At 43.8% G+C, this 26,113-nt stretch overlaps 1 protein-coding gene across 5 annotated transcripts in view; it reads left to right on the plus strand.

Annotated features, from left to right (window-relative positions):
- The window catches only part of sema3bl (sema domain, immunoglobulin domain (Ig), short basic domain, secreted, (semaphorin) 3bl), a 242,182-nt gene that overhangs the window by 13,378 nt on the left and 202,691 nt on the right, over window positions 1-26,113 (plus strand). The window contains exon 1 of one of the 5 annotated variants that reach the window (XM_059649744.1): window positions 17,149-17,156. The exons of the other annotated variants lie outside the window; for them this stretch is intronic. The gene's annotated coding sequence lies outside the window, so the exon portion shown is untranslated. Of the gene's footprint in view, window positions 1-17,148; window positions 17,157-26,113 lie in introns of those variants that run through there. 5 annotated transcript variants of the gene reach the window in all.

The following is a 26,113-nucleotide window of genomic DNA, read 5'->3' on the forward strand; positions in this document are numbered from 1 at the left end:
CTGCAGTTGCCCAGCATCCACTGTTTTCACTCCTTTTCTCATTTAAAAAATATACTTCTTTCATAAAAAAAATTTTTTATATACTGCCACTGAAGCAGTTTGATTCTGTACAATAGCATATGAAGGAACAGATGTTAGAGTTTGACTGTATCCAGCAAACAAACCCAGGCAATTCTTATCCGTACTAGATCATATTTATACGCGTTTGAGGCCCCAGGAGAGCCTGATAACGGAACGGATCCCCAATCAACTTTAGATAGAGCTTAGACAGTGGTCTTTCCCCAGCACTTTGTCAGCTACCCTAGGCTTTAGTACATCCCTCAGTATGTAGCCGTGGACCTTGGAATGTGCCAGTCTGCAACACTCAGTCGAGGTCAACTCCTTGTTCTGGCAGATCAACAAGTTTCGGGCAGACCAAAGAGCGCCCTTCACTGACTTGATGGTCCTCCAGGCACTGTCAATGTTTGTTTCAGTGTGCGTCCCTGGGAACAGACCAGAGAGCACGGAGCCCTGTGTTGGGAAATGCTCAGGACGAGCCTTGACAAAAATCACCTCATCTTTCTCCAGATCTTCTTTGCAAAGGCATATTCCAGAAGGGGGTGTGTGCCATTCTCTACCCACCAAAGCTGCCAGCATCTAAAGTCTTCTAGAGAGGTAATTTCAGATTTCTGCTGTTCATCCTATGTGGAAAGGGGAATTGATTTCCCTCCTGAACATCCAGCTCAAATTTTAAGTTTATTTGCTGGCTAAGTTATATAGAATCGTACAACACAGGAGAAGCCCATTTAGTCTATCTCATCGAGGACAGCTCTTGGAAAGAGCTGCACAATTTATCCCACTCCAGTTCTCGTTTCCTTTAGTCTTGCAAAATGTTCTGCTTGGAATATTTATTCAATTCCCTTTTAAAGGTCAATTTGGCATCCACGTCCACCATATTTAGAGAAAAGCATTTCAGCTCCTAATGGCTCCAATTTTATTGCCAGTGGAGAAGTGTAATTGCTGTGTGTTGACCTGAAAGAGGCCTTCCCACAATTTATCATCTTCTTAAACCTGAAACCAATTTTGGATTTAATCTGAAGCCAACCACACAGAATCTCAAGGCATCCAACAACAGTGATGTCAAAGAAGCCAAGCAGCCAATCACTTCTAAGAATTCTTAGAGTCAGCAGCCAAGAAGGAAAATGCACTAATGATACTTCATTTTCTTTTAATAACTTTACAGACTAAGAGATAAATATTGAGACATATGCTGCATTATGATTGTTTTCTTTCCCAATCCTTTCATAGGAGATTATTTATCTCCCACCTCTAAATGGAGAGGCAATGGCCTAGTGGTGTTATTGCTGGACTGTTGATCCAGAGACCCAGATAACATTCTGAGCTCAAATCCTGCCATGGCAGACGGTAGTATTTAAATTCAATAAAATATCCGGAATTAAGAATCTAATGATGGCCATGAATCCATTGTCAATTGTTGGGAAAACCCCATCTGGCTCACTACTGTCCTTTTAAGGAAGGAAACTGCCATCCTTACCTGGTCTGGCCTACATGTGACTCAAGACCCACAGAAATGGGGTTGACTCTTAGCTGCCCTCTGGGAAATTAGGGATGGGCAATAAATGCTGCCTGGCCAGCAATGTCCTCATCTTGTTAATGAATTTAAAACATGCTGTTGACCTGAGTGGCTTCTTGGGCTATTTAAGAGTTGACCACATTGCTGCCATTGCCTGGAGTCACATGTAGGTCAGACTGAGTATCATGGCAGATTTCCTTCCCTGAAAGACATGCATGAAGCAAGTGGGTTTTTATGACAATCTTCATGACACCAACACTAAGCCTAGCCTTATATTACACATTTATGAATTGAAGTTTTGCCAGCTGCCATGGTGGGATTTTAACCCTTGTCCCCAAAGCATTAGTTGGTGTTAGCTCGATTACTGAAGCCACTGACTCCCCCTAGATGCCAGCTACAGTATTGCTGAGAAATTAGACATTCCCCAAAGTTTAAAAATGCAATTTCTGGATCAGAGAAGATGAAGCCCAGTTACATTTCATGTAAGAAGGCGTGGAATTTTTCAAGATAACAAAGTGTGAAGCTGGATGAACACAGCAGGCCAAGCAGCATCTCAGGAGCACTCCTGAGATGCTGCTTGGCCTGCTGTGTTCATTCAGCTTCACACTTTGTTATCTTGGATTCTCCAGCATCTGCAGTTCACATTATCACGGAATCTTTCAACATGTTTTTAATTAGAAGCACTCGTGGTCGAAGTAGACAATTCTTTTAGTGAGTTTGAAAGGTTCCATCTGCATGAACTTTTACAGCGTGTGCTGTGGACTGTCAGTGTTCAACTGTGCATATTGGAACCCCCAGAGTTTACTATTCGTTCCAAACCTGGGCCGACAGCTAGTTTTGTTTTATTCATTCACAGGATGAGGGAGTCGTTGACAAGGCATTTATAACTCATCCGTAATTGCCTAGAAGGCAGTTTAGAGTCAACCACATTGCTATGGGTCTGGAGTACCGTGTAGGCCAGACCAGGTAAGGATTTCCTTACCTAAAGAGCATTAGTGAACCAGATGGGCTTTTCTAACGATCAACAGTTGGTTCATGGTCATCAGTAGATTCTCAATTCCAGATATCTTATTGAATTCAGATTCCACCATCTGCCGTGGCAGGTTTCAATGTGGGTCCCCAGAACTTTAGCTGGGTCTCTGGATTAACAGTCCAGTGATAATACCACTAGGCTATTGCTAACAGCCTCGGAATTGTGCTAACAATTTCACACTTGCTATAACTGCAAAGTCCCCCCTTAAGAAAAATTCTTACTTCACTGTCTCCATTGTCCGTTATGCTTATTCTGTGTTCCAAATTGCCAGCTTTCCTGCCAGAGGAAACCATATCTGCTTATTGACTGTATAAAAACCTCTTATTGTTTTTGAACACTTCTGTTAACGTCCCTTAATTTCTTTTGCCAAGACTTTATAATTTTTTTATTGTCAATAATTGACTAAGGCCTGATTAATTTTCATCTGCCTCTAAACCATGTTTTCCTTTTAATAAAGAAACAGAAACTATCATCCAGCAAATGACTTAGAATCCACCATTTTGCTTTAAGCAGAGAGGGTAGAGGATCACTGGTGTAGTGTTGATGTGCAATTACTCCAAATATTGCACCATTCTACATTTTAAAAAATAACAATGGACTATACAGTCATGAGTCTTCATTCACCATAAGATGGCCTTATCAATTTGATAGACTTCTTTGAGGAAGTGACACAGTTGATAGATGAGGGAAGGGCTGTAGATATCATATGTATGGACTTCAGTAAGGCATTTGATAAGGTTCCCCATGGTAGGCTGATGGCGAAAATGCAGTTGCAGGTGATCAGGGTGTACTTGCTAGATGGATGGAGAACTGGCTGGGCAATAGGAGACAGAACTGTAGTGGAAGAGTTTCTCAATGGAGACCTGTGACTGGTGGCGTTCCACAGGGATCTGTGCTGGGACCACTGCTGTTTGTGATATATGTAAATGATCTGGAGGAAGGTATAGATGGTCTGATTAGCAAGTTTGCAGATGACACTAAGATTGATGGAGTAGCAGATAGTGAAAGGGACTGTCGGAGAATGCAGCAGAATATAGATTGGACAGTTGGGCAGACAAATGGTAGATGGATTTCAATCCTGGCAAATGAGAGCTGATGCATTTTGGAAGATCCAATTCAAGAGCGAACTATGCGATAAGTAGAAAAGCCCTAGGGGAAAATTGCACAAGTGAGATCTGGGTGTTCGGGCCCATTGTACTCTGAAAGTGGCAACACAGGTCGACAGAGTGGTCAAGATGACATACGGTATGCTGTAATTCATCGGACGGGGTATTAATTACAAGAGTTGGCAGGTCATGTTACAGTCGTATAGGACTTTGGTTCGAACACATTTGGAATACTGCGTACCGTTCTGGTCACCACATTACCAAAAGGATGTGGATGCTTTGGAGAGGGTGCAGAGGAGGTTCACCAGGATGTTGCCTGGTATGGAGGGCGCTAGCTATGAAGAGAGGTTGAGTGGATTAGGATTATTTACATTAGAAAGACTGAGATTGAGGGGGCACCCGATTGAGCCCTACAAAATCATGAGGGGTATAGATAGGGTGGCTAGCAAGAAGCTTTTTTCCCAGAGTGGGGGACTCAATTACTAGGGGTCACGATTTCAAGGTGAGAGGGGAAATGTTTAAGGGAGATATGCGTGGAAAGTTCTTTACACAGAGTGGTGCGTGCCTGGAACGTGTAGCCAGCGGAGGTAGTAGAGGTGAACACGATAGTGTCATTTAAGATGTAGCTAGACAAATAGATGAATGGGCAGGGAGCAGAGGGATACAGATCCTTGGAAAATAGACAACAGGTTTAGATAGAGGATCTCAATTGGCGCAGGCTTGGAGGGCCCAAGGGCCTGTTCCTGTGCTGTAATTTCCTTAGTTCTTTGTTCTTGGTAAGATGATGAATTTCCTAACTGGCCTGTCACCATATCCTGTGCTTGTCTTAGTCCCTAAAATTGGGAAGCAATCTCAGCCTTGAATAGCTCCTCACAAGTTGAGTTTCCATGATCTTTCGACTCTGATTATTTGGGTTTGAAAATTCTAAATATTCACATCAGTGTGAGGGGGAGAAAAAAACTATCTCGATAGAAGCAAAATAGGACAATTTCTGGAAATCTGAAACAAACACAAGATGCTGGAGAAATTCAGCATCTCTGGAGAGAGAAACTTTCTACTCATCTCAATCCAAGATGGATGACCCCTTATCCTGAGACCAACCTGGCAATAGATTGCACCTTGTTCAAGCCCGTGCAGAAATTATATATGGTCTCTGCTGGTTATTATCCAAGTTCAGGTATAAATTCCACCTTTGTTTTGCAACTGTCATATCAGGGGAAACAGAATGGTCAATGATTGTTAGTCAAGGGAAAGTGACAGGCTTGTGGTATTATTGATGGATTGTAAATCCCGAATCATAAGTAATGCTCTGGCGACCTGGGTTCAAATCCTGCCATGTGCTGATTGTTGGGGGAAAACCCATCTGGTTCATTAATGTCCTTTAGAGAAGGAAACTACCATCCTTACCTGTTCTGGCTGACATGTGACTTCAGATCCACAGCCATATGGTTGACTCTGCACTGCCGTCTGGGCAATTAGGGATGGGCAAGAAATGCTGGCCTGGCCTTTGATGCTCTGATCCCAAAATTTTTTTAAAAATTCAATCATTTGATTGGTAGTCAGTGCTTCTGATTTTTTTTTTGCCCTGAACATTCCTCTTGTCTGATTTCATCTTTTCTTTCAATCTGAACAATCCTTAGATGCAGGTAAATTTAAGCCAGCTGTTCCTTTCATCCCTATATTGCTCCTAGTCCCCTCCACCCCAGTACTCTCAAACTGCCACCCCTTGATGAGATGGAACTTACAGAACATAAAACAGTACAGCACAGTACAGGCCCTTTGGCCCACGATGTTGTTCCCAACTTTTACCCTAATCCTAAGGTCTCTCTAACCTCCATCCCTACCTTATATTATCATCTATGCCTTTCTAATTGCAGCTTAAATGCCCCTAATGAGGCCGACTCCACTACCCTCTCCGGCAATGCATTCCACGCCCCTACCACTCTCTTGAGTAAGGAATGGGGTATGGGTGGCACTAGAGTGCACATTACAGATGGGAGGGTTCTTGCTACCTGTGTATCCAGACAGTAACCACAGGAGGGATGCTCCTGATGACCAAGGTGCCAAGAATCTAAAGGTATGGGCAGACCATTTAGGACTGAGATAAGGAGACATTTCTTCACCCAGAGAGTGGTGAGCCTGTAGAACTTTCTGCCACAGAAAGCTGATGCCAAAACATTGAATGCTTTCAAGAAGATATAGTTCAGGGCTAAAGGGATCAAAGGGTTTGTGGAGGAAACCAGAATCAGCAGCAATAATTGACTGGTGGAGCAGGCTTGAAGGGCCAGAAGGCCCACTCCTGCTGCTGACTTCCCTGTTTGTATGAAACCTCTTGTTGGAAGCTGCATGTTTTGTCGAGGTCTGGTGAACAGCACTTGTAGCTGGACACCTGGGGGGTCACACCAGTGACAAATAGCTAATCTGGTTCAAGTTTTGGCGCCAGCAGAATCTGAAGGTTGTCAGATGCTGTCAAGAAGACAGATATTTGGGAGCGAGGGAGAACTACTTTGAAGATCGACTGTTTATTTTTTAAAAAGGAATGCTATCAGGTTATGAGTTCCATTCCTTATTTGTTTCATTCATGAAAAGCGAGCAAGGTTCTTCTTTCTGGACAGAGACAGTAGGAACTGCTGATGCTGGAGTCTGAGATAACAAGATGCGGAGCTGGAGGAATACAGCAATTTCGTAAATTTCTGAAGAATGGTCCAGATCTGAAATGTCAGCTTCCCAGCTCCCCTGATGCTGCCTGGCCTGCTGTGTTCCTCCAGCTGTGATATCTCTTCTTTCTGGCGTCCCACTTGCAAAATTGTCAATGATATCCTCAATTAAGCAAGATTCCCCTAACTGCCCTCCTGCAGGCACAGTGGGGGCATCATTATTTTGTAGAGCTCACAGCAACTTCAAAAACGCTGTGGTGTCTCTGGTTGATTGAGAGGAGGGAACTGGAACATCCAAAAGGGACATGCCATGTCCATTTTCAGATAAACCGGGCAGGAAGCTGCAATAAGAGATAACAAGGTGTAGAGCTGGATGCACACAGCAGGCCAGGCAGCATCCGAGGAGCCGTAAAGCTGACATTTTGCGCTGGGGCCCTTCTTCAGGCCCTCAGGCAATTGTCTGTGTGGAGTTTGCACATCCTTCCCGTGCCTAAAGGGTCCAGACCCGAAACGTCAGCTTTCCTGCTCCTCTGCTGCTACCGGGCCTGCTGTGTTCGTCCAGCTCCATACTGTTATCTCAGATTCTCCACCATCAGCTGTTCCTCCTATCTCTGAGGGAGAACTGCCAGTTCGGTGCACTGGGTCTTTCTGTGAAACCATGGGCCATTGACGTTAGCACAAACTGTGTAGCAGAAGGTCCTGTTTGCCAAAATTGGGCGATGAACTTCTCCCTGCTTTTCAGATTGGATCCGAGAGTGTAGGGCTGCAGTTGATTTCCTTTTACTATAACTTGGCAGGAGCTATTGTCTGCAAGCAGCATTTTGAAAAAAGGCTTCCAGTGCCAATTACGCAAACACAAATAATTATTGTTAAAGGGCTTGGATTTTCCCACACAGACTGTCATTACATCATTGGATTACACAGAAACAGGCCATTCTGCCCATTGTCTGTGCAAGCCTTGATGAAAGGCCTGGCAAACTGGTTTAAACACTGTTCTTCACGTCCCTGTATTTTTTAAAGTGATTATTTGGTATCCTTTCTGAATTTCTCTTGAATTCCTCTCGCCCTTTTGGGCCGTTAGTTCCAAATCACAACAGATAGATAGAATGAAGACAATACAAGATCACCTCTACTGTAATGAAAAATCAAATAATTAATAAAAAATATCAGCACTTCAAATATTCCTGTCACCCAGCTTTCTGTTCATGCCCCTCTTAACTTGTCTAACCTGAGCTTCTGCAGGCTGAGAAATATCCGCTTTGTTTGATGATATTTTTGGAAGTTGACAAGTCTTTTTATGTTCCATTCATTTTTGTGGGATATGGGCGTCGCTGGCTGGGACAGCATTTCTTGCCCATCCCTAATTGACCTTGAGACGGTGGTGGGGAGCTGCCTTCTTGAACCTCTGCAGTCCACCTGCTGTGGGTTGACCCACAATGCCCTTAGGGAGAGAATTCCAGGATTTTGACCCGGCGATAGTGAAGCAAACGGCAATTATATTTCTAAGTCGGGATGGGGAATGGGCTTGAGGGGAACTTGTGGGTGGAGGTGTTCCCACGTATCTGTGGTCCTTGTCCTTCTGGGTGAAGTGGTTGTGGGTTTGGAAGGTGCTGTCTGACGATCTTTGGTGAGTTCCTGACTGTGTAGTGTCATCTTCAACTCATGGCAAGTGAGTGTGACAAGCTGAATTAAAGGCAGCCACTTGCTATGGTGCAGGACGCTGTTAGTGTGACTGCTGCTTTTCTATCTGTGCTCACACAGCTTCCACCCTCACAGCAGTTTCGGGGAAGTGTTGAATGATGTGCCAGGCTTGTTACCAACTTGTTTGAACTTGGGTGATGAGCGATCCTTTTGTGATCAGTAAGTCCTGCGGTGGGACGAGAACGGAGACGTTCTGGTCTAAGAACAGTGACCACTACCCCAACAACACCACCAAACCTCTGGGTGTACTGGGATTGTATATTTTGCTGGTATTTGCCCTGACTGACACCTCTTGGGATCTTCTACCTCTTGTCAGTATGTGGCATAAGAATGGGTTAGGTCAGTTGTTTACTGCAACCAGTCCTTCTTAAAGTATTAATATAACGCAATGTCGAGCTGGAGGAACACAGCAGGCCAGGCAGCACTAGAGGAGCAGGAAAATTAATATTTTGAGTTGGGACCCATCTTCAGAAACGTCAGCTTTCCTGCTTCCCTGCTGCCTGGCCTGCTGTGTTCCTCCAGCTCCACACCGTGTTATCTCTGACTCCAGCATCAACAATTCTTACGATCTCCTCTGAGTATTATTTGTCAAAGAGCCATAGAGATGTACAGCATGGAAACAGACCCTTCGGTCCAACTTGACCACACTGACCAGATATCCTGAATTAATCTAGTCCCATTTGCCAGCATTTGGCCATAACTCTCTAAACCCACCCTGTTCATATACCCATCCAGATGCCTTTTAAATGTTGTAATTTTACCAGCCTCCACCACATCCTCTGGCAGCTCATTCCTATATACGTGCAATCCCGCTGTGTGGAAAATTTGCCCCTTACATCCTTTAAGTCTTTCCCCTCTCACCTTAAAGCTATACCCTGTAGTTTTGGACTCCCCTACCCTGGGGAAGGAGACCTTGGCTATTCACTCTATCCATACCGCTCATGATTTTCGAAACCTTTATAAGGTCACCCCTCAGCCATCAATTGGATATAAGATATGCCTCTGGACCAGGTGGAACATGAAGCCTTGACCTCTGACTCAGAAAGGGACACAACCACTGCATTTACAAGACCCCCTTCCCATTCCTCCTTATCTATATTCTGTCTTGGGAAGCTGGCTAGCTCAGTTGGCTGGACAGCAAGTTTGCAACAGTGATTGATATCAGTCAAGTAGGTTCAATTTCTACACTAGTGATGTTACCATGAAGGAGACCCCTTCTCAACCTGTGTGTAACAACCTTTTCAGTCATGAGAGACACTACTTCCTCTTTCTCGCGCTCTTTCTGTCTCTAATACAATAAATTCTTTCTGTTCTCGCACTGAAATGATCCATTCTGGTATAAACCTCAGTCAATTATCAGATAGAATATTCCTAACATTTAGATATTGTAGGGATATGATCATCAGTTCCAAAATATTTGGTTACTATCTATGTAGCTGTTGCAATGAGGTTGCTGCAGTTGGCGAATGATCAGTTGAGTTATTGGCATTGAGATGCACCATAAGATATAGAAACAAAAGTAGGCCATTCAGCTCATCGACTGTGTTTCAGCATTTAATGAGATAGTGACTGACCTGATAATCCTCAAATCCATTTTCCTGACTTATTGATTAAAATCCTGTCAATCTCAGCCTTGAAACTACTCAAAGAACCATCCAGAACAGCTGTCTGAGCTAAAGAATTCCAAAGCTTCACTGCCTCCTGAGAGAAGAATTCTTTGTCTAAAATGTATGATCCCTTACTCTGAGATTGTGCCCTCTGGTCCTAGACTCTCCCACAAGAGGAAACATCCTCTCCATGTCTACCCTGTCAAGTCCCTAAGAATCTTATGTTTCAATAAGGTCTCCTCTCATTCTCCTAAATGCCAATGAGTACAAGCTTAACCGACTCAACTTCTTGTCATATGACAATCCTTCCATTCACAAAATCAACCCAGAGAACATTGTCCAGGCTACCTGCAATGCCAATATATCTTCCCTTTGAAGAGACACACAGATCTGTTTGCAGTACTGTCGCTGCTGTCTGTCTGGAATCTTGTGTAGTTTTAGCAAGACAACAAGACACATATGAAGAGATAATGGGAACTGCAGATGCTGGAGATTCCAAGATAATAAAATGTGAGGCTGGATGAACACAGGCCAAGCAGCATCTCAGGAGCACAAAAGCTGACGTTTCGGGCCTAGACCCTTCTAGGCCCGAAACGTCAGCTTTTGTGCTCCTGTTTTGCTGCTTGGCCTGCTGTGTTCATCCAGCCTCACATTTTATTATCTTAAGACACATATGAAGATTGCTGTAAAATATTTACCCAATTGCTGTGCCATTGCCTGGTTCTCTATTATTACTTCCCTAGCCTCTAAATGGCCAATGTGCACTTTGGACTCTCTCTCTTTTTACATATTTGAAGAAGCTTTTGCTGTCCATCTCTGTAGTGCTTGCTTTAATAGTTTATTTTCTTCTACTTGGCTTTTTTGTTGATATTTAAGATTTTCCCAATACGTGCTCTTGCCACTGTTCTTTGCCACTGTTCGCTTCCCTTTCCGTAAGAAGATTGTTAGAAATAGGAATGAGAGCAGACCACTCAGCCTCATGAGCTTGCTGCACCTTTCCGTAAGATTGAATTTGATCCAACATTCCTCAAGCCTACTTTCTTGCCTTTTTCCTGGAACCTATTTGACACTTTACTTTCTTGGGTAGCCAGGTTGGTTTGCCCCTGCCTGATATCATATACTTATTGAGAAATAGCCTTGCTGTGAGTCATGAACCACTTCCTGAGAAATCTGCCATTGTTCTTCAACCATTGTTTCTGCTAAACTCATTTCTCAGTCCACTCCAGCCATCTGCTCTCATCCCTATGTAATTACCCATGTTTAAGATTGGTACAGTTGGTTCTGACCAAGGTTTCTTGCTCTTGAAATGAAAGCTAAATTCTACCATGTTATGCTCACTGTTCCCAAAGGGGCCTTCTAACTCTGAGATAATTTATGAAATTGGCTTCGTTACTGCTTACCGGATCCAGAATAAATAATTGTCTGAAAACTTAAAATTGACAATCTAGCTACACTCCGATTAATCGGTGTGGCTGTAGGAATGTAGTAGAGACTGGCAAACTCCATAGCCCAATTTATTTCCCAAGTCTGTTTTTGGTCAAGAGGAATGTGTACTTTCAGTGCTGAATTTCCAATTGTGAAGAAAATGGGGTCTTGGAGATTGGTCAAGATGTTTCCATAGGAATGCAGGAATTGGCAATCAGTGTTGACCTGCATGATCTGTGGACCAAGATTGACAGATAATGGTTCTTGCTGTAACTCCATGCCAACAACAGCTCAACCAAGCAGCGCTGTTGTGACATGTTGCATTAACCATGGTCCCTTTATTTCAAGCCAGTGTCTTGTGCCTTAGCCCCAAAGAATTCTGGATCAAAAGCTTTGTCTTGTCTCCTTTTAGCGACATTTAAGATTCTAAAGGAGGTAGTTCTACAATGAGACCTCCAATTGGCCCTATTGTGAGGTGATTGGGGGAGAAGAGTGTGGCAGAGGGAGGTTAAGAAATCAACCCATCCCCAAAGCACTTACTTTGTGCAAGAGCAAACAAAATGTATCTCATTTCTCCACTGGCCTGGGAAGCTCTGGTCAATGCCAATACTTTTACTGTTGAAGCAATGAGATAGATTAATATTTACCTCTAGGGTTTAGACGAGGTGGTCCAAATCAATCAGATTGCTCCTCCCTAAACATTGACACTCGTAAACAAACTGAAACAATCAGGCTTCGCTCTCTGGAGAACAATGCTTGGCAACATTTCCTTTTTTTTAAAAAAAGCACATTAGCCAGTAAATCATAGACTGCGAACGTGAGGCACCAAACATTGGTATTAACTCAGTGCAAATTCTTCTGACCTGGAATATGCTTGGACTGTTTACTTGCTGGATTTCTTTTCTTTCCTAAAGGAAGTATGCCTGGACAACTGTGGCTGCAAAGTACACCTGGCTTTTATTGTCTTTGCTCTCGGTGTCTAGGTGGTCAATCTTTGACACGGATGTTTAAAATTGGAAAAGCACAAGAAGAAATTACACCAGCCTGTGATTAATCTTTTGTCTGCTCTCGGGCGCCAACTAAAATTTCGAAGGAGAATGAACTCATTCTCAAGAACCCTGCCACAGATGAGCTTGTTGCTCAATGTCAATCTCCCAGATTACAAGATATTACAATATCACATGATGTGATATTCGTATCTGAATTTTTCTTTTTGAGCTGTCGTCTAGGCCACAATGATACAGAGAGATCTGGGTTTTCAGGTCCATTGTACCCTGAAGGTGGCACTGCAGGTCGATAGAGTGGTCAAAAAGGCATACGGCATGCTTTCATTCATCAGACAGGGTATTGAGTACAAGAGTTGGCAGGTCATGTTACAGTTGTATAGGAACAAAAACAAAGTTGCTATAAAAGCTCAGCAGGTCTGTCAGCATCTGTGGAGGAGAAAACAGTTAACGTTTCGGGTCCAGTGACCCTTCTTCAGAACTCAGTTGTATAGGACTTTGGTTCGATCACATTTGGAATGCTGTGTACAGTTGTGGTCGCCACGTTACCAAAAGGATGTGGATGCTTTGGAGAGGGTGCAGGGGAGGTTCACCAGGATGTTGCCTGGTATGGAGGGTGCTAGCTATGAAGAAAGGTTGAGTAGATTAGGACTATTTAGGCTAGAAAGACAGAGGTGAGAGGGGCACCTGATTGAGGCCTACAAAATCATGAGGGGTATTGACAGGGTGGATAGCAAGAAGCTTTTTCCCCAGAGTGGGGGACTCAATTACTAGGGGTCATGATTTCAAGGTGAGAGGAAAGTTTATGGGAGATATGCGTGGACAGTTCTTTACATAAAGGGTGGTGAGTGCCTGGAACGCATTGCCAGTGGAGGTGGTAGAGGCGGGCACGATAGTGTCATTTAAGATGCATCTAGACGGATGAATGGGCAGGGAGCAGAGGAATACAGATCTTTGGAAAATAGGTGTCAGGTTTATATAGAGGATCTGCATCAGTGCGGGCTTGGAGGGCTGAAGGGCCTGTTCCTGAGCTGTAATTTTCTTCTTTGTTCTTTCACACTGGGCTGTGCAACAAGGACTGAGTATGTGACATGCAAGTTAATGGCTGTATTTCGGTATTTGAGGTAAAGGAAAGAAAAACAACTGCGTTTACATAGCACTTTTAAGGATGCCAGGACACCCCAGTGCACTTTGCTACCAGTGGTATTGCTGTTACAGAAATGGAAGGGTGTTGCATGGCAAGATCCCACAGAGAGCAATATAATAATGACTGGAGAATCTGCTTTCCCTGGGCAACGTTTCTCTATCCCCCATAGTTACCAGATAAATGGTGCTAAAATGCATTCTTCACATGTTTCTTTCTTGATCATTAAGTATGGTTGGGTAAGGAAATAGGCCCTTGGTCCTTTCATATGCACACTGCTCTGTGACCATAAGATGAAGGAGAAAAAGTAGACCATTTGAGATTCAATAAGATCATGGCTGATCTAACAATCCTCAGCTCCACTTTCCTGCCTTTTCCTCAAACCCCTGATTCCCTCACTGATTAAAAATCTGCCTGCCTTAGCCATGAATATACTTAATGACCCAGTCTCAATAGCCATCTATAATAATGAATTCTACAGATTCACTGACTACTCACTGAGAAGAAATTCCTCCTCATCTCCTGTTAAAAGCACTTGATTCTGAGATGCAGTCCCAGACTGTCCCACAGGGAAAACAACCTTTCTGCATCTACCTCCAGCCCCCCAAGAACCTTGTATATGCGACAAGGTCACCTTTCATTTCTCTATACTGCATAGACCCAGTCTACTCAAGCCCTTCTCATAAGACAGTCCCCCATACCTGGTATCTCTGAGTGAACCTTCTCTGAACAGCTTCCAATCCAATATCCTTTTCTTCAGATAGTGGCCCCAAACTGTTCAGCATTCCATCTGACCAATTCCTTGTATAGTTTTGCCAAAACCTCCACACATTTATACTGCAGACCCTTTGAAATATAGGCCCAGGTTTTACTTACTTTCTCTATCTCCTGAAGTTGGATGTTAGCCTTTTGTGATTCATGGACAGGGACTCCCAAATCTCCCGCTTTAGTTGTCTTGGATTTGATTTATTGCTGTCGCATGTACCTAAGTACAGGCAGATTGTAACGTACAACGATATACAGATCATATTGTGAACAAGAGAGATGCATACAAAGTTACGGCTGCATGGGAGGTGTAGGTGAGCAAAGTCAGCATTCAATTTGAAATTTGAGAGGTCCATTTGGCAGTCTACTGACAGTGGGGAGAAACCTGTTCTTTGAGCCTTTCTCCATTTAAGAAGTACCTAATTCCTCTCTTTCAACCAGATCAATATGCTGCCGTCAGTTTGCATGTTCAGGGGCTTAAAGGGCAAAGGATTTTCAAGATGAAGTCGGAGTAATGGGTGCTCAGTAAGATGTCCTGCATCTGTAGGTTCTGGGACGTGTCCTCTCTGTGACAATATCCAGCCTGCACACTCAATCTAGGCTCATCAAGGGAGAATGTCCATGTGATTATAGGAGCCTGTAGAGGTGTATCTGGGAAGATAGAGCATCTACAGGATAGTAAATAAAAAAAGGATAAGATAAAAGAAATCATAATTGAGAGATTATTGTAACACCTATGTTTTTCTTTTACTCACTGTCTGAATGGAGGTACTGCCAACTGGGTAAACAATTATCATCTGTCTGTAATTGCCCTTGAGCAAGGTGGTGAGCAGCTTTCTTGAACTGTTACAGGCCGCGTAGTGTAGGGAAGCCCACACTGCTGTTAGGGAGGGAGTTCCATGACTTTGACCCAGCGACAATGGAGAAACTGCTATATGATTACAGATTGGGATGGCAGGTAGAATTGGTCGTGCCCACCTGGGTATGGATGTAGGGGGCACTTTAATTGGGTTGGGGGCACAGGGTCATAATTTTCGATGCCTGATGGCCATTTAAGGCCTTGCTGTGAAGTTCTCAGAATCTTTCAGGCAAGTCAGTTCTCCCAACCTTCAGGGTTCTGAAGCTGTTTTAGACTCATCAGTGTGTCATGGATACTGTTAACATCCCATCCCACTGGGATTAGGCTCACAAGCACAATTGTGTTGGCCAAAAATGGGAATGAATTATTCACAAACCCAAATGAAGTTTGGAGACCCCTTTCCCCAAGCTCCACTGGGTACGCTGTTCTTCAGACATCTGTCTACATCAGAAAGGAGGTAGTTTTTTATACAAAATGCTGGCAGTGTTAGTGATGAAGCCTCTCGGTGTTGATCAGCTTGTTGTGAAACACCTAGTGTCAGGGATGAAACCTGAGCAGATCAAGCAGCGTATCCACAAAAGGCAGACACACCCACTGATCCCAGTAAACCTGACTGAGGCAGGGCAAGTGGGGCCTGAACCCAGGACGGGGATTGATAGCAAAAGGCCATTTTTCTGGGTGTCCCCTTGGCCCACACAGGCCTTTGGTGTAAAGCTGCCAGACATGGACGTTCTCCTGATTGTGAAGAAAGGTCGGTGACCCAATGGCATCTGAGCTGTCTAATGTCGCTCCTTTGCTGTTCTGAGTGCTAGGCCTGGCAGACATGAGAGGCAGTGCCAGTCATGTTACATTGGCGACACGTTGTACGTACATGAGGCATTAACGGAGATGTCTGGCACCCAACCTCCTGTGGGACAGTTGTATGCAGTGGTAACCTCACACTGCTAACTCACTTATAGAGGGGCAAAGCATTGAGTCAATGGTGGTACACACCCTGACAGAGCACAGCAGATCATTTATCCTCTTGCAGCAAAGGAGGCAGGCTCTCAGTGAGGTGCTCGGACCGCTGACCTCTACAGACAACTCCATCAGTCATGGCTTTGTCATTTGGGATGGACTCCTACTGCCGTTCATAGTGGAAAAAAGCCTGCTTTTCTCCCCTGGACAGGAGGATCTGAAGCCCGGCTTTTCTGGCCTCTAACCACTCCAGGGTGTGTGTGAGAGGTGATAATGAGCAGGGATGGAGTGATGCTCCTGGATTGCAGAGAACAAAGTGCTCCCTGGGAGTGAGAGCGATAATGGGAACTGCAGATGCTGGAGAATCCAAGACAACAAAATGTGAGGCTGGATGAACACAGCAGGCCAAGCAGCATCTCAGGAGCACAAAAGCTGACGTTTCGGGCCTAGACCCTTCATCAAAGAGCTCCCTGGGAGTGCCTCTTTCAATATGGCGTCTGAATGTCAGAGCTTGGAATGTGCCAGATGGCTTCTGAACGTCCTGCCTGTAAATTTTGAGGTATTACTCACATGTACACACATGGTGAGCTGGAAAATCTGCCCTCCCTGTGAATATAAGTCCCATTTTCTCATATCCACCTTCACCCTTAGTCAAACGAGAAGAAAATAGTGTCTGGTTTGTGCCGTGAGAACATCCTGATCATAGCACTGGTGCACTTGTCCTTCCCTGCATTAGGACTTGCCCCACTGCTATTTGCTGGAGAGGAACCCTTGGTGAGTTACTGCAGTGAATCTTGTCTCTGCTTTTTGGAGAACGCTACGTTAAAGGGTTAACTCTCGACGGTTTAAAGCTCAATCTTTCAACAAGAGTTATTGATTCTAGTTCTCATCTGGCACTGGGATAGCTTCGTGGTCAGACAACATCTGGAAGGTGGTTAAATGTGCACACGCAGCAGTGGCGAAAACCTTTATCTAGCCATTTGGTAATTTACACTGCTCGAAATAGAATCACTGTTGGGAAAATAAAGGGAAAGGGTTTGAGTCACTGATTTGTAATAGAGCCAGTGTGTTCCCATTCAGCGACAAGTAACAATGGGCTGCACACCAACACAGGTCCAGTCCCAGGATCCCTGAGCTCATTTCCTCAGATGTGAGCCAATTGTTGCTGTTATTTATTGTGAGAAAAAGAATGCAGTTATCGTCAACATCAGCTGAGGGAAGAAGGAAAGCAAGTATTGAAGTCTCTTTTTTTCCTTCCGTTTTCACAGAGAACGAGTGATCAGTAGCTCAGCTCCTCGGAACGTTGCAGGCAGCGATTAACCGAGGTTTGTAGCAATCCTAGTGAGTGCCAGTAATTTGATCTTGTACATAGCAGTGACATTACAAGTGAAATTAATGAAGGAAGCTTGGTGAAACATAACAGGATTGGCAGCATCTGTGGAGAGAGAAAAACCAAGTTAATGTTTCAGATCCAGTGTGACTTCTTCCCCAAATGGTGCCAGACCTGCTGAGTCTGTCCAACACTTCCCCAGTTTTTATTTCAGATTGACAGCACCCAGGGTGTTTTACTTTCTATAAGGAACAAGACCATTTGGAAACTGAATTCAATGTTAATTTTTAAGCATGATGTTAAACCAAAACCTGTGACTAATTTTTGGAGCATTCTGTTGCCACGTTATGCTTTATGTATCAGACATTGTCCCTGCCTAAGAATAAAGGGTGAGCCATTCAGGACAGAGATGAGGAGAAATTTCTTCACTCAGTGTTGTGAACCTGTGGAATTCCCTCCCACAGAAAGCTGTTGGGGCCAGTTCATTAGATATATTCAAGAGGGAGCTTGGCATGGTCCTTCTGGCTAAAGGGATCAATGGGTGCAGGGGGAGGGTGGGAATGGGATACTGAGATTGCATGGTCAGCCATGATCACATTGAATAGTGGTGCAGACTCAAAGGACCGAATGGCCTAATTCTGCACCCTGTTTTCTGTGTTTCCATGTTTTGGCTCTGAAATGTCATATTCTGACTGGATTTTTGTTCTTTGCCTATGATCTCACAGTAAGGCCATGGGTTCTTGTGAATGCATTGTTCATAATACAGGGACTGGTGGTCAAGATATTCTCACCCTCCTCACTTTCTTGCTCTGGTTGGGAGTGTACTGCTACCTGGAAGGAGCTGGGTTCAATTTCAGCGTCAGATGTCTGTATGGAGTTTGCATGTTCTCCTTGTGCCTGCGGGGGGTTTCCTCCGCGTGCCACAGTTTCCAGTCGCAGTGTAAAGATGTACAGGTTAGCAGGTTTGGCTGTGCGAAATTGTCCATAGTTTCTAGGGATATACAGGTTAGGTGGATTGGCTGTGGCAATTGAATTTGTGGGGTCATGAGGTGGGTGGGTTTGGGAAGAAAGCTGTTCAGAGGATTGCTATAGACTCAATGGGCCCAATGGCCTCTTTCGGCACTGCAGGGAGTGTACGTGGAGAGAAGAAGCAGTGGGTCCTTTTACAGGGAAGAAAGTAGGATGTATTGAGAGAGAAATTTGCAAAGGAAGTAGGAGCTTGGAAATTCATAAACAGATATTGGGCTGGATTTTGACGAGTGGTAATCACATAGATTGTGATTCCATTCCTTCATTTCTCATGTTAAAGATCTCCGCCCTTCTGATTTAAGATGCCCCTGCCCTGATGGGAATCTTGTCCCAGATGGAAGGCGCAGATGGTTGGGGGGTGGGTAGAGCTGGTCGTGGTGTGAGGAGGTGTGTCAAGGTCTAGGAGAAATGGGTGTGCTGGCACCCAGTGGGGGGGAGGGGTGTTACACCATGAGGGGTGTGGACAGTGGGTGTCAGGTCATGGTCAGGAGGGTTGTGAGGTGTCTGAGGTGGGGGCTACAGTTCAGAGTACAGTTAGGGGGTGACTTTATTAGTTACCCTGGAGTTAGACTAGATTTCTAACCTTGCTTGCATACCTATTTACTTAACTGCAGATCAGCACCCTCCACCCAATTTTCCAGTTTTAAATTGATACTTTCAGGGGGCTCCAGCCTAGGGGCATTATGCATCAGAATCCCCAATTTCCTGGGCAAGTCCCTCAGAGACTGGATCAGTGAGGCTTCCACAGTGTCCCAATGTGTAACTTCATTAGATCTGGAAAGCTGGCTCCTGATGCAGTGTGAAGCCAGCAGCATAGGGTCAATTCTCACACCAGCTGAGGTTATCATGAAGGACTCTCTTCAATTTACCCCACTCGCCTGAGGTGTGGTGACCCTCAGGTTAAACCACCACCAGCCATCTCTCAATGGTCCTATAGAACAATGGTGGCCATACCTTTGCAATGCAGAAAGAGGGATTTTAGGAGCAAGGTTACATTGGAGAAACTAGAGAAGCTTGATCACAGCAAAAAACACAGAATTTTTACAGATATGCACAAGATGATGGTAGGTTCAGAAAAGATAGACAGTAGCTGTTCCAATTAGCCAATGGGTATAAGGATTCAGGACCACAGATTTAAGGTCTTGGGCAAGCAATGCTGGATGGTTGTGAGGAAGAGCTTTTTACATGATGAGTGAAAATGACTTGGAACTCGCTGCCTACAGACTCGATGGAAGTGGAGACAATGAATGATTAGAAAGGGAATTGGATCGGACCTGATGGAAAAGAAGCTTGCAGAGTCATTGCATCTGTGTGAGTTTCTACCAAGTGCCCTGGTTTCCTCCCACAGTCCAGGGATGTGCAGGTTAGGGTGGATGGGCCAAGTTAAATTGCCCACAGTGTCCAGGGATGTGTGGGTTAGGTAAATTAGCCATGGAAAATGCAGGGTTACAGGGATAGGGTAGGGTTTGTGTGGGATGCTCATTGGAGATTTGCTGTGGATTTGATCAGCCTAATGCATTGTTTCCGCTCTGTGTTCTACTAGCCCATGTGAAATAAGAGCAGGAGGAAATCTCTTTGCTTCTCTGTCTTGCTCTGCCATTCAATAAAATGATGGATATAACCTGATTCTGGCTGTAGGTTTTCCTGCCCATGTAACAGCCATTGAATCCCTAACCTGAATCTTACTCAGTGAATTTCCTTGGATGGTGACGGCAAGCACGAGGGGGCATAGCTTTAAATTGAGGGGTGAAAGATATAGGACAGGTGTCAGAGGTAGTTTCTTTACTCAGAGTAGTAAGGGAATGGAACGCTTTGCCTGCAACGGTAGTAGATTTGCCAACTTTAGGTACATTTAAGTCGTCATTGGACAAGCATATGGACGTACATGGAATAGTGTAGGTTAGATGGGCTTCAGATCGGTATGACAAGTCAGCACAACATCGAGGGCCGAAGGGCCTGTACTGTGCTGTAATGTTCTATGTTCTGTAATGTATTCAATGACCCAATACTTAATGACCCAATTTTCTGACAGAAAATTGCAGATGGTAATGACTTTTGAAATGAAAAGTCCCTCTTTAACTCTGTATTAAATGGACAGATCCTTGTTTTGAAATGGTTTTAGATTCCCCGACAAGAGCCCCAACATCTACCCTGTCAAGTACTCTGTGTTTCAATAAGGAGTGCAGAGCTGAAGCTCTCTTGTGGGTGAATAATTAAATCAGTTCATCTCGGTGCTGATCTTCACTGTGATGTTATCTACATTGGGAGGCAAATGCTGACATTAATTGAGGGTGCAGATGTTCTGGGAGGCCAGCCTAGTGATTCCCTTACACTGTTGATTTTCTGTTCTGCTGTGTGTACAGATAAAAATGCCCTCCAGCAATCAGAGCTGCACCTGGCTGTGTGATGCCAATGTGTATGTTAATGATCACCTTTCAGTTGTATAAATGGCAGTCTCAGCTATCACTTGTGTTGCCAACCCCCCCTCAGTTTTGCCTGGAGGCTACAGGAATGAAAGATTCAACCACTCATCAACACCACCACAAGAAATCTGAGAGTAAAAAGTAATCTGTGGGATATTAAGTGCATGATTTATTTTAGTTTTACGTTTTTACTTTGAATGCTTTTACACGCAAACAAACAAAGTATGAACAGAAGTGGCCCATTACAAAGCCGCTCTACTGTTGATTGTGGATGACATTAGTTCTGTTGCACATTCCTGTCTATCCCCAATTAAACGCAACAAGAACAAAAACAAAGTTGCTGGAAAAGCTCAGCAGGTCTGGCAGCATCTGTGAAGGAAAAATAGAATTAACGTTTTCTGGTCCGGTGACTGAGCTCTGTGTGGATAAATGTGAGACTGTTCACCTTACTAGCAAAAACAAGTGTCAATATGAATAACATCACCATTGTGTTGTACCTGATCATCAAATAGCAATTTTCTTTGCTCTTCAAACAAAAATAACGATTGAAAATTTTGGCAAGAAGTATATTTTAAATCTACAGTGGCTTATTTGCAGGCTTGAAAATTTTAACATTTAATTTTTTTCTCTACCATCTTCACATGAAGCAGGTTTGTGGCAGGAATCAATGACAACCAAGATTTCGGGGAATGTTTCATGTGTCTGAACGTAAGTCAGTTTGAGCTCATCAATATGTTCAAACATAGTGTTGAACAAGGTGGAACAGCTTCGCTAATTAGTTAGCTGAGCGGCTGGCTTTCTGCACCTGCTTTTTATTCAACGAAACGATGGATGATCTTGTACAGGAAGTGGCAGAAATGCAGAAAGAGAAATGTTGGGAATGGAGGGTGTTAGACAAGAATGATTAATAAGACATCTGGTATAGGTGCAAAGAGAACAGGAGGAAATAGAACCGAGGGCATTGTGGGGGTGGGGAACCATTCTTGTGGCTTCTGTGTACTTTCATCACAAACCTTTTTTTAAACAAAAAAACAGGAAATTTTCACACCCGCTTTTACAATGTAGCCACAGTTAATGAGAAGAGTAATTCTTCACCCTAGGAGATCGCCAGAGTGTGAGAATCTTTTCTTTTCAATGGTGCTTATTACGACTAAAGAAGTTATTTGTTATCAGCAGTAAAAAATTTATAACAGGAACAGTAATGGTTATGCCAGTGTTATCAAATTCAAGTTGAAAGCAAAAATAGCTACTTGGCCCAGTCAGTCAAATTTTCCCTCGATATCCCTGGGTTAGAGTCTTTGACTGGAACCTGCAATGAAGTCACTGATCAGAGATAATGGGAACTGCAGATGCTGGAGAATACAAGATAACAAAGTGTGGAGCTGGTTGAACACAGCAGGCCAAGCAGCATCTCTCTGATGAAGGGTCTAGGCTCAAAACGTCAGCTTTTGTGCTTCTGAGATGCTGCTTGGCCTGCTGTATTCATCCAGCTCCACACTTTGTTATCATGTAATCACTGCATCCTGTTTTGCTTATTACAGCGGTCTGGACTGTACACTCCATGTTACAACCAACACATCCCCAAAGCTCTGCATTCTCCCATTCTGACCTGTGCCCCATCCTCAATTTCCTTCATTCCACCGTTGGAAGATGAGCTTTCAACCACCTCACCATCTGAAACTTCCCGTCACACTCTTTGTCTCTCCAACTCTCAGTTCCCAGATTGAATGTTTACTGCACTGATGTAAAACGGTCCAGGCAGCAGAATGAATCAGTTGACAGTATAGTTTGGATAACATTGCTTTACCCTCCATTGGGAGCATAAATGTTGTGGTAACATGAGTAAATCATATTACAAGAGTATAGAACAGGCCATTATGGAACCACACTTCCAAATAATGCATCCGGTTTTGGTCTTTTTATTGAAGAGGAAGGATACACTTCCTCTTGACAGAATGCACTGCAGGCCCACTAGACTGATTCCTAGGATGATAGAATCACAAAGATAAAGTCAGCATGCTCCAAGGGGACAGTAACACTGCTCCCTCATTAGAAGTATGACCAGTAGGGAGTTTAACCTGAGGGTCACCAGGACTGTAAGAAACTACAGAGATTGTGAACACAGCCCAGTCCATCTCTCAAACCAACCTTCCATCCATTAGCTCCATCTGTACTTCTCGCTGCCTTGGAAAGACATCAAAGACCCCTCCCACCTGGTTAGAATCTCTTCCATCAGGCAGAAGACACAAAAGCTTTAACACCTTTACCAACAGGTTCAAGAACATCATCTTCCTGCTGTAATTAGACTTCTAAATAGACCTCCCAAATTTCAAATCTAATGTTAATCTTGCTTTTTGTGCACCTTCTCCGCAGCCATAACTTTGTATTCCTTGCTCTGTTCAATCACCTGATGATCTTAGTATGGTGTGATTTCCCTGTGCTACATGCAAAACAACTTTTCACTGTACATAGGTACATGCGACAATAAGAAATCAAATCAGATTGAAGTCTTTGAAACAAAGCTACAGCCTTCTGACTACCTCTAAAGAGTTTAAGCGTTGGTGTTTAGCTGCCTTGTGAATATTCCTCTGTGTGCTATTTTCAGCCAGGTGTTAAGTCATTTAGTATAATGGCCAGACCCGTTTATAAACTCACTCACTTTGACCCCTGACTGATGGAAATCTAAGACAAAAAGCACTAGAATCTGGGTAGTGACAGTGAAACGGCTACTGGTTTCAGAATCCAGACAACCTGACTGCACCTCCTAAAGCTGGAGAAACAGCAAGCTTTCCCTAGAGACACAACTGGCTCAGTTCCACACAAAACTCACAGTTAAAATAAATGGCATGGAAAACATACACAGCAAGACAGAAGTATGAAGCCAGTCACCATTCTCCACGAACAATCGTAGGAGGTGAGCAACTTGCAAATTTTAAGTTACTTCAGGAATTTCTCTTTGAGACTGGAACTCCTTGCTCTACTTTTTGATGCATGTTGTCGAAGGTTCGAGAAAACGTGTTCCAATAAAGTAGGGTGAATGCTGATCTCAAGTGGATGGGTTAATCCTCCAAATGTATTTGTATTGGTGCTTATCACTTCAAGATATTGTCAAGACCCAAGTACAGGAGCAGAAGGTGTTTTGCTGCAATTGTACAGAGTGTTGGTAAGAGTACACCTGGAAAATTGTGTGCAGTTTTGGTCTCCTTATCTATGAAAAGATAGAGAAGGAATGCAGAGAAGATTTACCAAACTGATACCTGGATTGGCAGAACTGATACATAAAAGGATAGTGGATTGGTAAATATTATATTCATTGGAATTTAGAATGAGGGATAATTGCGTAGGAACCTATAAAGGATTAGACAGGGTAAACACAGAATATTCTCGATGACCAAGGAGTCCAAAACCAGGGATCACAGTCTAAAAGGTACAGGGCAGGCCATTTGGGACTAAGAGGTGGAGACATTGAATGTTTTCAGGAAAGATTTTGATTATAGTTCTTTTGGACTAAAGGGATCAAAGGGTATGTGGAGAAAGGGGGAGAAACAGGCTTGAGGGGGAGGATGGCCTCCTCCTAATCCTGTTTTCTGTTTCTTTTTTCAGAATTGAGTAAATTCAGGTTTGCATATTTCTCTCTTTGGGATGTCTGACTCAAGATGCTGTTCAATTTTAAAAAGCACCGAGTTGAGAAACCACAAGCTAGTACTTTTTGGACAGTTGACAGGATGATTTTATGCGCTAATCATGACTCAATTGGCAGTGTATTTCACTGAGTCAGAGGCTTGGTGTCTCAAGTTCACTTCAGAGCTTGAGCATCGCATATGAAGCACTTACCTTGAATTAAACTAATGTAGTCCTACCCCCTCCACAATCTCATTCACTCTCTGAGGGTGTTCATGTTCTGATTACAGCCGCATTTAGCAATTCCAGTCTACCTGGTGGGCTTCTGTTTTCTCTGGTGCAAGACTGAGTTTGTCAACCTTGTGGGATTGTCCAGGAGATCCCAGGAATTGGAAATTCAACTCTTGGACACTGCCTTGAGCAACACCTGGAGGAAAAATCAGAGACCGTAAGATGTGGAGCTGAAGTAGGCCATTCAGCCCATCAAGTCTGCTCCACCATTCAATGAGACCATGGCTGATCTGAAAATCCTCAGTGCCTGACTCCTCCCTGTTCCCCATAACCTCTGATTCTCTTTACTGATTAAGAATCTGTCTATCTCAGCCTCGATAGCCCCCTGCAACATAGAATTCTACAGATTCATTATCTTCTGAGAGAAGAAATTCAAACATATAAACAAGACTAGGCCACTCGGCCCTTTGAATCTACTTTCCCATTCCATAAGCTCATGGTTGATCTGATTTTAACCTCCACACAACATTCTTGCAAATCGCTGATAACCTTTCATCTCCTCAATAAGCAAGAGTCTATACTAATTTAATAATATAATATTATAACATTTATTAATATTTTAATGTATATATTAAGAAGTCCTTCTCATCATAAATATGTGAACCCCTTTAGCTGAGATAATGGTCTTCGCTCTTAGACTCTCCCATGAGGGGAAACAATCTTTCCTCATTTACCCTGTCAAGTTTCCCCCGAGAACCTTGTCTTACTCGCCTCTCAGCCTTTGAAAGGGAGTTGCATGTTTTCACCAAAAAGCTGTTTCTCAGCTGTAGTATTGCTGAGCAGGGAGACACGTGAATAACCCCAGGAATACATCAACTCCAGTTGGTCATTTTATGGAAGAGTGCAGACCAATATATTTGAAGGATGCAAAGGAAAAGCAACAGTAGTAAACAGAAAGTGCAAGAAAAAAATAAACATATACTCTCTACAGTCCAGGTACAGGCCATTCAGTCTGCACCAACCCTCGAAAGTGCATCCCACCCAGACCGCCCCCCCATCCCCGTTAACCTGCATTTTCCATGGCTAACCCACCTAACCTACACATCCCCAGACGCTGTGGGGCAATTTAACATGGCCAATCCTCTTGACTTGCACATCTTTGGACTGTGAAAGGAAATCGGAGCATGCGGAGGAAATCCACACAGAGAACATGGGAGAACGTGCAAACTAGTCACCTGAGGGTGGACTCAAAGCCAGGCCCCTGGTGCTGTGAGACAGCAGTGTTATCTACTGCGCCGCTATGCCATCCAGGTGAAGCTTGAAAGTTAAAGTTTACTCGGGTGGCTCTGCTGCTTTAGAAACCCAAAGGGGCAAACAAACCAGTGATTGAACATTTGGGAATGATTGTTCTGGCTGTGCTAGAGCTCCAATATAAGATTATACTCAATGCATAGGTAGAGGGGGTGGCCTAGTGCTATTATCCCTGGACTGTAAACTCAGAGACCCAGATAATGGTCCGGGGACCTAGGTTTGAATCCTGTCATGGCAGCTGGTGTAATTTGAATTCAATAAATATCTAGAATTAAGAGTCTAATGATGACCACAAATCCACTATCAATTGTCGGAGACACCCATCTGGCTCACTAAT

This window comes from Stegostoma tigrinum, chromosome 11 (genome assembly GCF_030684315.1).
Source record: "Stegostoma tigrinum isolate sSteTig4 chromosome 11, sSteTig4.hap1, whole genome shotgun sequence".
NCBI classification, from domain to species: domain Eukaryota; kingdom Metazoa; phylum Chordata; class Chondrichthyes; order Orectolobiformes; family Stegostomatidae; genus Stegostoma; species Stegostoma tigrinum.